Genomic DNA, 13,604 nt, shown 5'->3' on the forward strand with positions numbered 1-13,604 from the left:
CAGAATGCAAGAAGCTTAAGGCAGCTTCCATACCAGATATCAGTTCAGTACTAGCTATTTGCCAGATCATCAGGACCTGAAATCCATGGAGGCCAATTCTCTCCAGAGGAGGAAGTATTGAATAGGTAAGTGCTTCCCTTTCAGTGAAGTGGAGCTCATTTACACATCAACTCGGCAGTTGATGTCAATTGCCTTATCCCTAAAAGTGGCCCAAATCTGGAGAATGCACCTGAAAGGGGTGCGTTGGGGAAGCACATTTGAGTTTCCCAGAGCCACAACACTTTCACACAAAACGAACGCAAAAGTACATGCATAAAAGAAACTCTCAGTCCTGAGGACCAAAGCAAAGGGTGAGGATGAACAACATCCTCAATGTTTTTGAACTACGTTCCCTCATTTTAACAACAAAACGACAAACAGCATGCAAATTGAAAGATAGGGAATCAGGACCACAGTTGTCATGCCTACTGACCTGGGAAGCAGAAAGAGCCAAAAAGTAAAAAGCAAAGAAATTAGGAAAAGTTCAATTTGCTTCATTAACTTCCACATGTCTCCTGGAAATATGCTCGTTTTCTCAGGGTCACAATGATGAAAACCAAAAGGATTTCACTGAACAAACTTTCTCTAACTGAATATTTTACATAGACTGGTTTTGGAGATATGAAAATGATTCATTTGATGCCATGTTTCACCAGAATCTGTAGAATATGCTGGCCATGCAATGTAAAAAAAAAAAAAAATACTTGCTTGTCCCTTAGCGGACTACAAGATGGACTAGAGCTCTGCTGATCACAGCAGGTGTTATCCAATAGCAGAGAGACAAATGCAATGCCAAAAGGTCTCTCAGGATCGCAGTTCCCAGGCACCAAAGGGCAGATTCCTACCCATTGGAAAGGGAATATGTCAACCAATGTTCCACCACAGCTGAAACACAATGCAGGAGGGAATGATACCTAGTTGGATCATATGCAAGCTCCGTTACTGACCAAAGACGTCTCAAGTACTCAATGCAAGTGCTGTTTCACACACCTACAATGTACGAATCACAAAGAGGATCCCACAAACCAAAGCACAGACTGCCGTGATTAACACCACATTGACACACACAAACACATGAAGAACAAATAAACACTCCAATCACAAAGACAGAAAGCCAGAGAAGGCATTTTGTCAACTTCCACTTCCACTCCCACATGGAGGCCCCCAGTTCTCAAGAGGGAATGGACTCAGAGGGGCTCCCATCCGCTAAGGGGAGCAGCCCAGTTGGAGTAGACCTATTTCCCAGCCTGTGCAAGCTGGAGCGACTTACCCCCAAATGACATGAACTGTATACCACTGCTCTGGACATGTCTCCAAGACAAGCAGCCTCGTGCTGTAGGGCAGCCACTGCATATCAGGGAGAATCCCTGCCAGTATCCTGGAGCCAAATGTACTCTGGCATGTGCTGGGAAGTATAAATGGCGACGCCCCTGATCGAGATCAATACACCATGGGCACAGACCTCCTGGCTGGCTCGCTATAATTGGTAACCAAAGACCAGGATGTGTGCCCGACGCACAGTGAGGCCAAACAGCAGCAAAACATTGGACTTTGGAGCCGAGAAATATTTGTTGTTGAGACATTCAAGGAAATGGGTGGCTTATGCTGGGTAATCCCCAACCTTGAAAGCTTTTAGCAAAGCCCTCTTAGAGGTAAGGTGATGGAGGGGTGTGGCTTTTCGTTGAAAACTTCTCCCTGTCCGATCCATTGTTCTTGAGGACAGGTCATAGTCAGGTCTCAATGATCCTATCAATCTCCAGCAAACAAATGTCACTCTCTGGGTGACAAGAAAGGGCAAGGTCCCAAGGCACAAGACTCACCCTCTGAGGTCCAGACCCACCTAAGAGAAAGGGGTCCCTGGGAGGGGTGGTGGTCCTCCTGCCATGGAGGGTTTGTCCAGGAGCTGGTCTGGGTCCTCCCACCACTGCCCACGCCTCCCAGAGGAGGCAGCTCTGCCTTGGTGGCTCCCTCAGGGCCAGGTCCCAGACGCTTGCTAGCTCTCATCACTGAGGGAGCCGGGTGCACATGACCCAACAGGTCTTAATGCTCCTCAGGCCACCCAAACAGTGGTGGTCAGGTACCCCAGACTGTGAGCCATACCCTTAGGGTCACAGTGGCGGTGTGTGGTAGAGGTTCAACACTGCCTCAAGGCCTGGTCTGGGCCAATGGTCATTCATGGCCTTGGCTCTGGAGCCCTGCAGGACACACCCCCAGCCTGTTCTCTGGGCTCCCCATCACACAAGCTGGCCCAAGGCCGTGTGAGCAGAAGAATGCTGGGGAGAAGGCTGGCACTTGCCTCTTACCTCATGCTCCAGGTCTGAAGGGGCAGCACTCCACTGACTGCTGCCTAACAAAGGGCCCCCACTAAAGATGGCTGACAGACAGTGGCTTGCTTGGGGCAGGGGCCCACTACACTGCCCACCAATGGCTGAGCAGGGTGGTCACAGTGGCATTAGTGGTCTCCTGGTAACCATTGCCTGGTAAGAGGGCAGTGGGTCACAGTGCACAGCAAGGTTTGCCTGGGAAGGGCTGCATTCAGCTGGCTATGGTACAATTCCCCCTTTTCTTTGGTCCTCTGCAACCCTGAGGAGAATATGTGGGTATGATTTGGATAGAGTGGTTAATCATAAACTCAGCAGCGGATCTCTGTTTTAGGGGACTTGCTTTCAACCTAGATTCCTGGTTCATCTTTTCCCAAGTCTTTCAGGGAATGGGGTGACGACCACTCTAGCTACGTGCTGCTGGAGGAAAGCAAAGCCCTACAGTGCATTCTGAGTTGGAAGCAATGCCACGTTGCAAGTCTTGATCCAAGTCTTATATAAACTTGTATAAGGAATCCAGGAGAATAAGCCTGAAAAGCAGCGTGAGGGTGGCACTCTGGGGGAGACGTTCTGGCAGGTAATCCAGACACGCAGAAGCAGAAGGGAAGACATTGTTGTAAGTTGTTAGGAAGTTGAGGGGAAGAGCTTCCCTTAACGGGAGAACACAGATCAAAATCAGCATTATTGCGAAGCAAATCCATAAACGTTAGTAGCATATGCATCTGTTTACTCAGTTTGTCAAAACTGCATTGGTAAGAGTCTTCTTGAAGTTGAAGCACTTTGGGAAAGCCTCAGCCTAACTATCTGTTAGACACTTAAAGAGGCAAGGTTAAAGATCGCATGACAAGGGGTTGCGAAGGAAGCTTAATCAAGTGGCTCTCATGTAACCGTCAGCATGGCTGACCGATTATCCCAAGGCATACCTGCATTTCAGAAACTTTGTACCCTTTCTAGAATATCGACAGGTGTGCCATGTATCCATCCTGTGTAATTGGAGAAGCTTCTCCCCCATTTCACAATGTTTTCTCTGTAATTTCCATACCAGATATACGACTGAAATAGTCCTCCTTGAGTTGCCTTAAGGGCCCCGCAACTAATCCAAAGTTAACAAAATATTTCAAAACACCTGGTCCAATAAGCTCATCAGTCCTTTGAAGAGAATTCTTCTTTCTTCTCCAAAGTGAGAAGAGATCTTAAAAGCAAATCGAGATCCCTTAAAGGCAGGACAGTTCACATACCATGTTATTGAAAGCAGCATTGCAAGTAAACGTGTTCTCTTGGCAGAGGGGAACCCAATCCAGCCTTGAAAAAAACGCATTTTTAATAACAGTATCCATTTCCCGAAGTGGAGTTTCGTTTCAGCCCAATGATGCATCAAATGTTGGTTTTTGGCTCAACACATTTATCCCACCTTCCTACTCTATCCTGAAATGTGTTCCTTTTCATGAGTTTCTTAGCTTTAATTACATATTTCAATTACAATCCTCAAGTCCTTAACACCTTCACTTAGTGAAAACCAAGAAGCAAGCAATTGTCAGCTGGATGCCATACCAGCATTTCTGATTGCAAACGGATGCTTTTGAGACCTTCTGCTAAGTAGGCAAAGGTAGGGAATCTTAGATGTGCCCAGCATCCAATGTTCCAATCCTCTATCCTCTTTGAAATGACCCGGAGAGTCAAGGAATGCTTGCCACTTACCTTGGTGAAGTTTCATGCTCCCCAAATCTAGAGAGGCCATTTAGAAAGACTTCAAGTGTCATCATTTCAACTTATGGTCCTTGCTGTCAAATTGGCAACAGATATAAGGTCTTTTTGGATCTCTAAGAAACCTAGGGACCGCAGAAGGTTTATACTTCAGAATGCAAGAAGCTTAAGGCAGCTTCCATACCAGATATCAGTTCAGTACTAGCTATTTGCCAGATCATCAGGACCTGAAATCCATGGAGGCCAATTCTCTCCAGAGGAGGAAGTATTGAATAGGTAAGTGCTTCCCTTTCAGTGAAGTGGAGCTCATTTACACATCAACTCGGCAGTTGATGTCAATTGCCTTATCCCTAAAAGTGGCCCAAATCTGGAGAATGCACCTGAAAGGGGTGCGTTGGGGAAGCACATTTGAGTTTCCCAGAGCCACAACACTTTCACACAAAACGAACGCAAAAGTACATGCATAAAAGAAACTCTCAGTCCTGAGGACCAAAGCAAAGGGTGAGGATGAACAACATCCTCAATGTTTTTGAACTACGTTCCCTCATTTTAACAACAAAACGACAAACAGCATGCAAATTGAAAGATAGGGAATCAGGACCACAGTTGTCATGCCTACTGACCTGGGAAGCAGAAAGAGCCAAAAAGTAAAAAGCAAAGAAATTAGGAAAAGTTCAATTTGCTTCATTAACTTCCACATGTCTCCTGGAAATATGCTCGTTTTCTCAGGGTCACAATGATGAAAACCAAAAGGATTTCACTGAACAAACTTTCTCTAACTGAATATTTTACATAGACTGCTTTTGGAGATATGAAAATGATTCATTTGATGCCATGTTTCACCAGAATCTGTAGAATATGCTGGCCATGCAATGTAAAAAAAAAAAAATACTTGCTTGTCCCTTAGCGGACTACAAGATGGACTAGAGCTCTGCTGATCACAGCAGGTGTTATCCAATAGCAGAGAGACAAATGCAATGCCAAAAGGTCTCTCAGGATCGCAGTTCCCAGGCACCAAAGGGCAGATTCCTACCCATTGGAAAGGGAATATGTCAACCAATGTTCCACCACAGCTGAAACACAATGCAGGAGGGAATGATACCTAGTTGGATCATATGCAAGCTCCGTTACTGACCAAAGATGTCTCAAGTACTCAATGCAAGTGCTGTTTCACACACCTACAATGTACGAATCACAAACAGGATCCCACAAACCAAAGCACAGACTGCCGTGATTAACACCACATTGACACACACAAACACATGAAGAACAAATAAACACTCCAATCACAAAGACAGAAAGCCAGAGAAGGCATTTTGTCAACTTCCACTTCCACTCCCACATGGAGGCCCCCAGTTCTCAAGAGGGAATGGACTCAGAGGGGCTCCCATCCGCTAAGGGGAGCAGCCCAGTTGGAGTAGACCTATTTCCCAGCCTGTGCAAGCTGGAGCGACTTACCCCCAAATGACATGAACTGTATACCACTGCTCTGGACATGTCTCCAAGACAAGCAGCCTCGTGCTGTAGGGCAGCCACTGCATATCAGGGAGAATCCCTGCCAGTATCCTGGAGCCAAATGTACTCTGGCATGTGCTGGGAAGTATAAATGGCGACGCCCCTGATCGAGATCAATACACCATGGGCACAGACCTCCTGGCTGGCTCGCTATAATTGGTAACCAAAGACCAGGATGTGTGCCCGACGCACAGTGAGGCCAAACAGCAGCAAAACATTGGACTTTGGAGCCGAGAAATATTTGTTGTTGAGACATTCAAGGAAATGGGTGGCTTATGCTGGGTAATCCCCAACCTTGAAAGCTTTTAGCAAAGCCCTCTTAGAGGTAAGGTGATGGAGGGGTGTGGCTTTTCGTTGAAAACTTCTCCCTGTCCGATCCATTGTTCTTGAGGACAGGTCATAGTCAGGTCTCAATGATCCTATCAATCTCCAGCAAACAAATGTCACTCTCTGGGTGACAAGAAAGGGCAAGGTTCCAAGGCACAAGACTCACCCTCTGAGGTCCAGACCCACCTAAGAGAAAGGGGTCCCTGGGAGGGGTGGTGGTCCTCCTGCCATGGAGGGTTTGTCCAGGAGCTGGTCTGGGTCCTCCCACCACTGCCCACGCCTCACAGAGGAGGCAGCTCTGCCTTGGTGGCTCCCTCAGGGCCAGGTCCCAGACGCTTGCTAGCTCTCATCACTGAGGGAGCCGGGTGCACATGACCCAACAGGTCTTAATGCTCCTCAGGCCACCCAAACAGTGGTGGTCAGGTACCCCAGACTGTGAGCCATACCCTTAGGGTCACAGTGGCGGTGTGTGGTAGAGGTTCAACACTGCCTCAAGGCCTGGTCTGGGCCAATGGTCATTCATGGCCTTGGCTCTGGAGCCCTGCAGGACACACCCCCAGCCTGTTCTCTGGGCTCCCCATCACACAAGCTGGCCCAAGGCCGTGTGAGCAGAAGAATGCTGGGGAGAAGGCTGGCACTTGCCTCTTACCTCATGCTCCAGGTCTGAAGGGGCAGCACTCCACTGACTGCTGCCTAACAAAGGGCCCCCACTAAAGATGGCTGACAGACAGTGGCTTGCTTGGGGCAGGGGCCCACTACACTGCCCACCAATGGCTGAGCAGGGTGGTCACAGTGGCATTAGTGGTCTCCTGGTAACCATTGCCTGGTAACGGGGCAGTGGGTCACAGTGCACAGCAAGGGCTGCCTGGGAAGGGCTGCATTCAGCTGGCTATGGTACAATTCCCCCTTTTCTTTGGTCCTCTGCAACCCTGAGGAGAATATGTGGGTATGATTTGGATAGAGTGGTTAATCATAAACTCAGCAGCGGATCTCTGTTTTAGGGGACTTGCTTTCAACCTAGATTCCTGGTTCATCTTTTCCCAAGTCTTTCAGGGAATGGGGTGACGACCACTCTAGCTACGTGCTGCTGGAGGAAAGCAAAGCCCTACAGTGCATTCTGAGTTGGAAGCAATGCCACGTTGCAAGTCTTGATCCAAGTCTTATATAAACTTGTATAAGGAATCCAGGAGAATAAGCCTGAAAAGCAGCGTGAGGGTGGCACTCTGGGGGAGACGTTCTGGCAGGTAATCCAGACACGCAGAAGCAGAAGGGAAGAAATTGTTGTAAGTTGTTAGGAAGTTGAGGGGAAGAGCTTCCCTTAACGGGAGAACACAGATCAAAATCAGCATTATTGCGAAGCAAATCCATAAACGTTAGTAGCATATGCATCTGTTTACTCAGTTTGTCAAAACTGCATTGGTAAGAGTCTTCTTGAAGTTGAAGCACTTTGGGAAAGCCTCAGCCTAACTATCTGTTAGACACTTAAAGAGGCAAGGTTAAAGATCGCATGACAAGGGGTTGCGAAGGAAGCTTAATCAAGTGGCTCTCATGTAACCGTCAGCATGGCTGACCGATTATCCCAAGGCATACCTGCATTTCAGAAACTTTGTACCCTTTCTAGAATATCGACAGGTGTGCCATGTATCCATCCTGTGTAATTGGAGAAGCTTCTCCCCCATTTCACAATGTTTTCTCTGTAATTTCCATACCAGATATACGACTGAAATAGTCCTCCTTGAGTTGCCTTAAGGGCCCCGCAACTAATCCAAAGTTAACAAAATATTTCAAAACACCTGGTCCAATAAGCTCATCAGTCCTTTGAAGAGAATTCTTCTTTCTTCTCCAAAGTGAGAAGAGATCTTAAAAGCAAATCGAGATCCCTTAAAGGCAGGACAGTTCACATACCATGTTATTGAAAGCAGCATTGCAAGTAAACGTGTTCTCTTGGCAGAGGGGAACCCAATCCAGCCTTGAAAAAAACGCATTTTTAATAACAGTATCCATTTCCCGAAGTGGAGTTTCGTTTCAGCCCAATGATGCATCAAATGTTGGTTTTTGGCTCAACACATTTATCCCACCTTCCTACTCTATCCTGAAATGTGTTCCTTTTCATGAGTTTCTTAGCTTTAATTACATATTTCAATTACAATCCTCAAGTCCTTAACACCTTCACTTAGTGAAAACCAAGAAGCAAGCAATTGTCAGCTGGATGCCATACCAGCATTTCTGATTGCAAACGGATGCTTTTGAGACCTTCTGCTAAGTAGGCAAAGGTAGGGAATCTTAGATGTGCCCAGCATCCAATGTTCCAATCCTCTATCCTCTTTGAAATGACCCGGAGAGTCAAGGAATGCTTGCCACTTACCTTGGTGAAGTTTCATGCTCCCCAAATCTAGAGAGGCCATTTAGAAAGACTTCAAGTGTCATCATTTCAACTTATGGTCCTTGCTGTCAAATTGGCAACAGATATAAGGTCTTTTTGGATCTCTAAGAAACCTAGGGACCGCAGAAGGTTTATACTTCAGAATGCAAGAAGCTTAAGGCAGCTTCCATACCAGATATCAGTTCAGTACTAGCTATTTGCCAGATCATCAGGACCTGAAATCCATGGAGGCCAATTCTCTCCAGAGGAGGAAGTATTGAATAGGTAAGTGCTTCCCTTTCAGTGAAGTGGAGCTCATTTACACATCAACTCGGCAGTTGATGTCAATTGCCTTATCCCTAAAAGTGGCCCAAATCTGGAGAATGCACCTGAAAGGGGTGCGTTGGGGAAGCACATTTGAGTTTCCCAGAGCCACAACACTTTCACACAAAACGAACGCAAAAGTACATGCATAAAAGAAACTCTCAGTCCTGAGGACCAAAGCAAAGGGTGAGGATGAACAACATCCTCAATGTTTTTGAACTACGTTCCCTCATTTTAACAACAAAACGACAAACAGCATGCAAATTGAAAGATAGGGAATCAGGACCACAGTTGTCATGCCTACTGACCTGGGAAGCAGAAAGAGCCAAAAAGTAAAAAGCAAAGAAATTAGGAAAAGTTCAATTTGCTTCATTAACTTCCACATGTCTCCTGGAAATATGCTCGTTTTCTCAGGGTCACAATGATGAAAACCAAAAGGATTTCACTGAACAAACTTTCTCTAACTGAATATTTTACATAGACTGGTTTTGGAGATATGAAAATGATTCATTTGATGCCATGTTTCACCAGAATCTGTAGAATATGCTGGCCATGCAATGTAAAAAAAAAAAAAAATACTTGCTTGTCCCTTAGCGGACTACAAGATGGACTAGAGCTCTGCTGATCACAGCAGGTGTTATCCAATAGCAGAGAGACAAATGCAATGCCAAAAGGTCTCTCAGGATCGCAGTTCCCAGGCACCAAAGGGCAGATTCCTACCCATTGGAAAGGGAATATGTCAACCAATGTTCCACCACAGCTGAAACACAATGCAGGAGGGAATGATACCTAGTTGGATCATATGCAAGCTCCGTTACTGACCAAAGACGTCTCAAGTACTCAATGCAAGTGCTGTTTCACACACCTACAATGTACGAATCACAAAGAGGATCCCACAAACCAAAGCACAGACTGCCGTGATTAACACCACATTGACACACACAAACACATGAAGAACAAATAAACACTCCAATCACAAAGACAGAAAGCCAGAGAAGGCATTTTGTCAACTTCCACTTCCACTCCCACATGGAGGCCCCCAGTTCTCAAGAGGGAATGGACTCAGAGGGGCTCCCATCCGCTAAGGGGAGCAGCCCAGTTGGAGTAGACCTATTTCCCAGCCTGTGCAAGCTGGAGCGACTTACCCCCAAATGACATGAACTGTATACCACTGCTCTGGACATGTCTCCAAGACAAGCAGCCTCGTGCTGTAGGGCAGCCACTGCATATCAGGGAGAATCCCTGCCAGTATCCTGGAGCCAAATGTACTCTGGCATGTGCTGGGAAGTATAAATGGCGACGCCCCTGATCGAGATCAATACACCATGGGCACAGACCTCCTGGCTGGCTCGCTATAATTGGTAACCAAAGACCAGGATGTGTGCCCGACGCACAGTGAGGCCAAACAGCAGCAAAACATTGGACTTTGGAGCCGAGAAATATTTGTTGTTGAGACATTCAAGGAAATGGGTGGCTTATGCTGGGTAATCCCCAACCTTGAAAGCTTTTAGCAAAGCCCTCTTAGAGGTAAGGTGATGGAGGGGTGTGGCTTTTCGTTGAAAACTTCTCCCTGTCCGATCCATTGTTCTTGAGGACAGGTCATAGTCAGGTCTCAATGATCCTATCAATCTCCAGCAAACAAATGTCACTCTCTGGGTGACAAGAAAGGGCAAGGTCCCAAGGCACAAGACTCACCCTCTGAGGTCCAGACCCACCTAAGAGAAAGGGGTCCCTGGGAGGGGTGGTGGTCCTCCTGCCATGGAGGGTTTGTCCAGGAGCTGGTCTGGGTCCTCCCACCACTGCCCACGCCTCCCAGAGGAGGCAGCTCTGCCTTGGTGGCTCCCTCAGGGCCAGGTCCCAGACGCTTGCTAGCTCTCATCACTGAGGGAGCCGGGTGCACATGACCCAACAGGTCTTAATGCTCCTCAGGCCACCCAAACAGTGGTGGTCAGGTACCCCAGACTGTGAGCCATACCCTTAGGGTCACAGTGGCGGTGTGTGGTAGAGGTTCAACACTGCCTCAAGGCCTGGTCTGGGCCAATGGTCATTCATGGCCTTGGCTCTGGAGCCCTGCAGGACACACCCCCAGCCTGTTCTCTGGGCTCCCCATCACACAAGCTGGCCCAAGGCCGTGTGAGCAGAAGAATGCTGGGGAGAAGGCTGGCACTTGCCTCTTACCTCATGCTCCAGGTCTGAAGGGGCAGCACTCCACTGACTGCTGCCTAACAAAGGGCCCCCACTAAAGATGGCTGACAGACAGTGGCTTGCTTGGGGCAGGGGCCCACTACACTGCCCACCAATGGCTGAGCAGGGTGGTCACAGTGGCATTAGTGGTCTCCTGGTAACCATTGCCTGGTAAGAGGGCAGTGGGTCACAGTGCACAGCAAGGTTTGCCTGGGAAGGGCTGCATTCAGCTGGCTATGGTACAATTCCCCCTTTTCTTTGGTCCTCTGCAACCCTGAGGAGAATATGTGGGTATGATTTGGATAGAGTGGTTAATCATAAACTCAGCAGCGGATCTCTGTTTTAGGGGACTTGCTTTCAACCTAGATTCCTGGTTCATCTTTTCCCAAGTCTTTCAGGGAATGGGGTGACGACCACTCTAGCTACGTGCTGCTGGAGGAAAGCAAAGCCCTACAGTGCATTCTGAGTTGGAAGCAATGCCACGTTGCAAGTCTTGATCCAAGTCTTATATAAACTTGTATAAGGAATCCAGGAGAATAAGCCTGAAAAGCAGCGTGAGGGTGGCACTCTGGGGGAGACGTTCTGGCAGGTAATCCAGACACGCAGAAGCAGAAGGGAAGACATTGTTGTAAGTTGTTAGGAAGTTGAGGGGAAGAGCTTCCCTTAACGGGAGAACACAGATCAAAATCAGCATTATTGCGAAGCAAATCCATAAACGTTAGTAGCATATGCATCTGTTTACTCAGTTTGTCAAAACTGCATTGGTAAGAGTCTTCTTGAAGTTGAAGCACTTTGGGAAAGCCTCAGCCTAACTATCTGTTAGACACTTAAAGAGGCAAGGTTAAAGATCGCATGACAAGGGGTTGCGAAGGAAGCTTAATCAAGTGGCTCTCATGTAACCGTCAGCATGGCTGACCGATTATCCCAAGGCATACCTGCATTTCAGAAACTTTGTACCCTTTCTAGAATATCGACAGGTGTGCCATGTATCCATCCTGTGTAATTGGAGAAGCTTCTCCCCCATTTCACAATGTTTTCTCTGTAATTTCCATACCAGATATACGACTGAAATAGTCCTCCTTGAGTTGCCTTAAGGGCCCCGCAACTAATCCAAAGTTAACAAAATATTTCAAAACACCTGGTCCAATAAGCTCATCAGTCCTTTGAAGAGAATTCTTCTTTCTTCTCCAAAGTGAGAAGAGATCTTAAAAGCAAATCGAGATCCCTTAAAGGCAGGACAGTTCACATACCATGTTATTGAAAGCAGCATTGCAAGTAAACGTGTTCTCTTGGCAGAGGGGAACCCAATCCAGCCTTGAAAAAAACGCATTTTTAATAACAGTATCCATTTCCCGAAGTGGAGTTTCGTTTCAGCCCAATGATGCATCAAATGTTGGTTTTTGGCTCAACACATTTATCCCACCTTCCTACTCTATCCTGAAATGTGTTCCTTTTCATGAGTTTCTTAGCTTTAATTACATATTTCAATTACAATCCTCAAGTCCTTAACACCTTCACTTAGTGAAAACCAAGAAGCAAGCAATTGTCAGCTGGATGCCATACCAGCATTTCTGATTGCAAACGGATGCTTTTGAGACCTTCTGCTAAGTAGGCAAAGGTAGGGAATCTTAGATGTGCCCAGCATCCAATGTTCCAATCCTCTATCCTCTTTGAAATGACCCGGAGAGTCAAGGAATGCTTGCCACTTACCTTGGTGAAGTTTCATGCTCCCCAAATCTAGAGAGGCCATTTAGAAAGACTTCAAGTGTCATCATTTCAACTTATGGTCCTTGCTGTCAAATTGGCAACAGATATAAGGTCTTTTTGGATCTCTAAGAAACCTAGGGACCGCAGAAGGTTTATACTTCAGAATGCAAGAAGCTTAAGGCAGCTTCCATACCAGATATCAGTTCAGTACTAGCTATTTGCCAGATCATCAGGACCTGAAATCCATGGAGGCCAATTCTCTCCAGAGGAGGAAGTATTGAATAGGTAAGTGCTTCCCTTTCAGTGAAGTGGAGCTCATTTACACATCAACTCGGCAGTTGATGTCAATTGCCTTATCCCTAAAAGTGGCCCAAATCTGGAGAATGCACCTGAAAGGGGTGCGTTGGGGAAGCACATTTGAGTTTCCCAGAGCCACAACACTTTCACACAAAACGAACGCAAAAGTACATGCATAAAAGAAACTCTCAGTCCTGAGGACCAAAGCAAAGGGTGAGGATGAACAACATCCTCAATGTTTTTGAACTACGTTCCCTCATTTTAACAACAAAACGACAAACAGCATGCAAATTGAAAGATAGGGAATCAGGACCACAGTTGTCATGCCTACTGACCTGGGAAGCAGAAAGAGCCAAAAAGTAAAAAGCAAAGAAATTAGGAAAAGTTCAATTTGCTTCATTAACTTCCACATGTCTCCTGGAAATATGCTCGTTTTCTCAGGGTCACAATGATGAAAACCAAAAGGATTTCACTGAACAAACTTTCTCTAACTGAATATTTTACATAGACTGCTTTTGGAGATATGAAAATGATTCATTTGATGCCATGTTTCACCAGAATCTGTAGAATATGCTGGCCATGCAATGTAAAAAAAAAAAAATACTTGCTTGTCCCTTAGCGGACTACAAGATGGACTAGAGCTCTGCTGATCACAGCAGGTGTTATCCAATAGCAGAGAGACAAATGCAATGCCAAAAGGTCTCTCAGGATCGCAGTTCCCAGGCACCAAAGGGCAGATTCCTACCCATTGGAAAGGGAATATGTCAACCAATGTTCCACCACAGCTGAAACACAATGCAGGAGGGAATGATACCTAGTTGGAT

Source organism: Hippopotamus amphibius, chromosome 10 (genome assembly GCF_030028045.1).
Source record: "Hippopotamus amphibius kiboko isolate mHipAmp2 chromosome 10, mHipAmp2.hap2, whole genome shotgun sequence".
Taxonomy (NCBI): Eukaryota; Metazoa; Chordata; class Mammalia; order Artiodactyla; family Hippopotamidae; genus Hippopotamus; species Hippopotamus amphibius.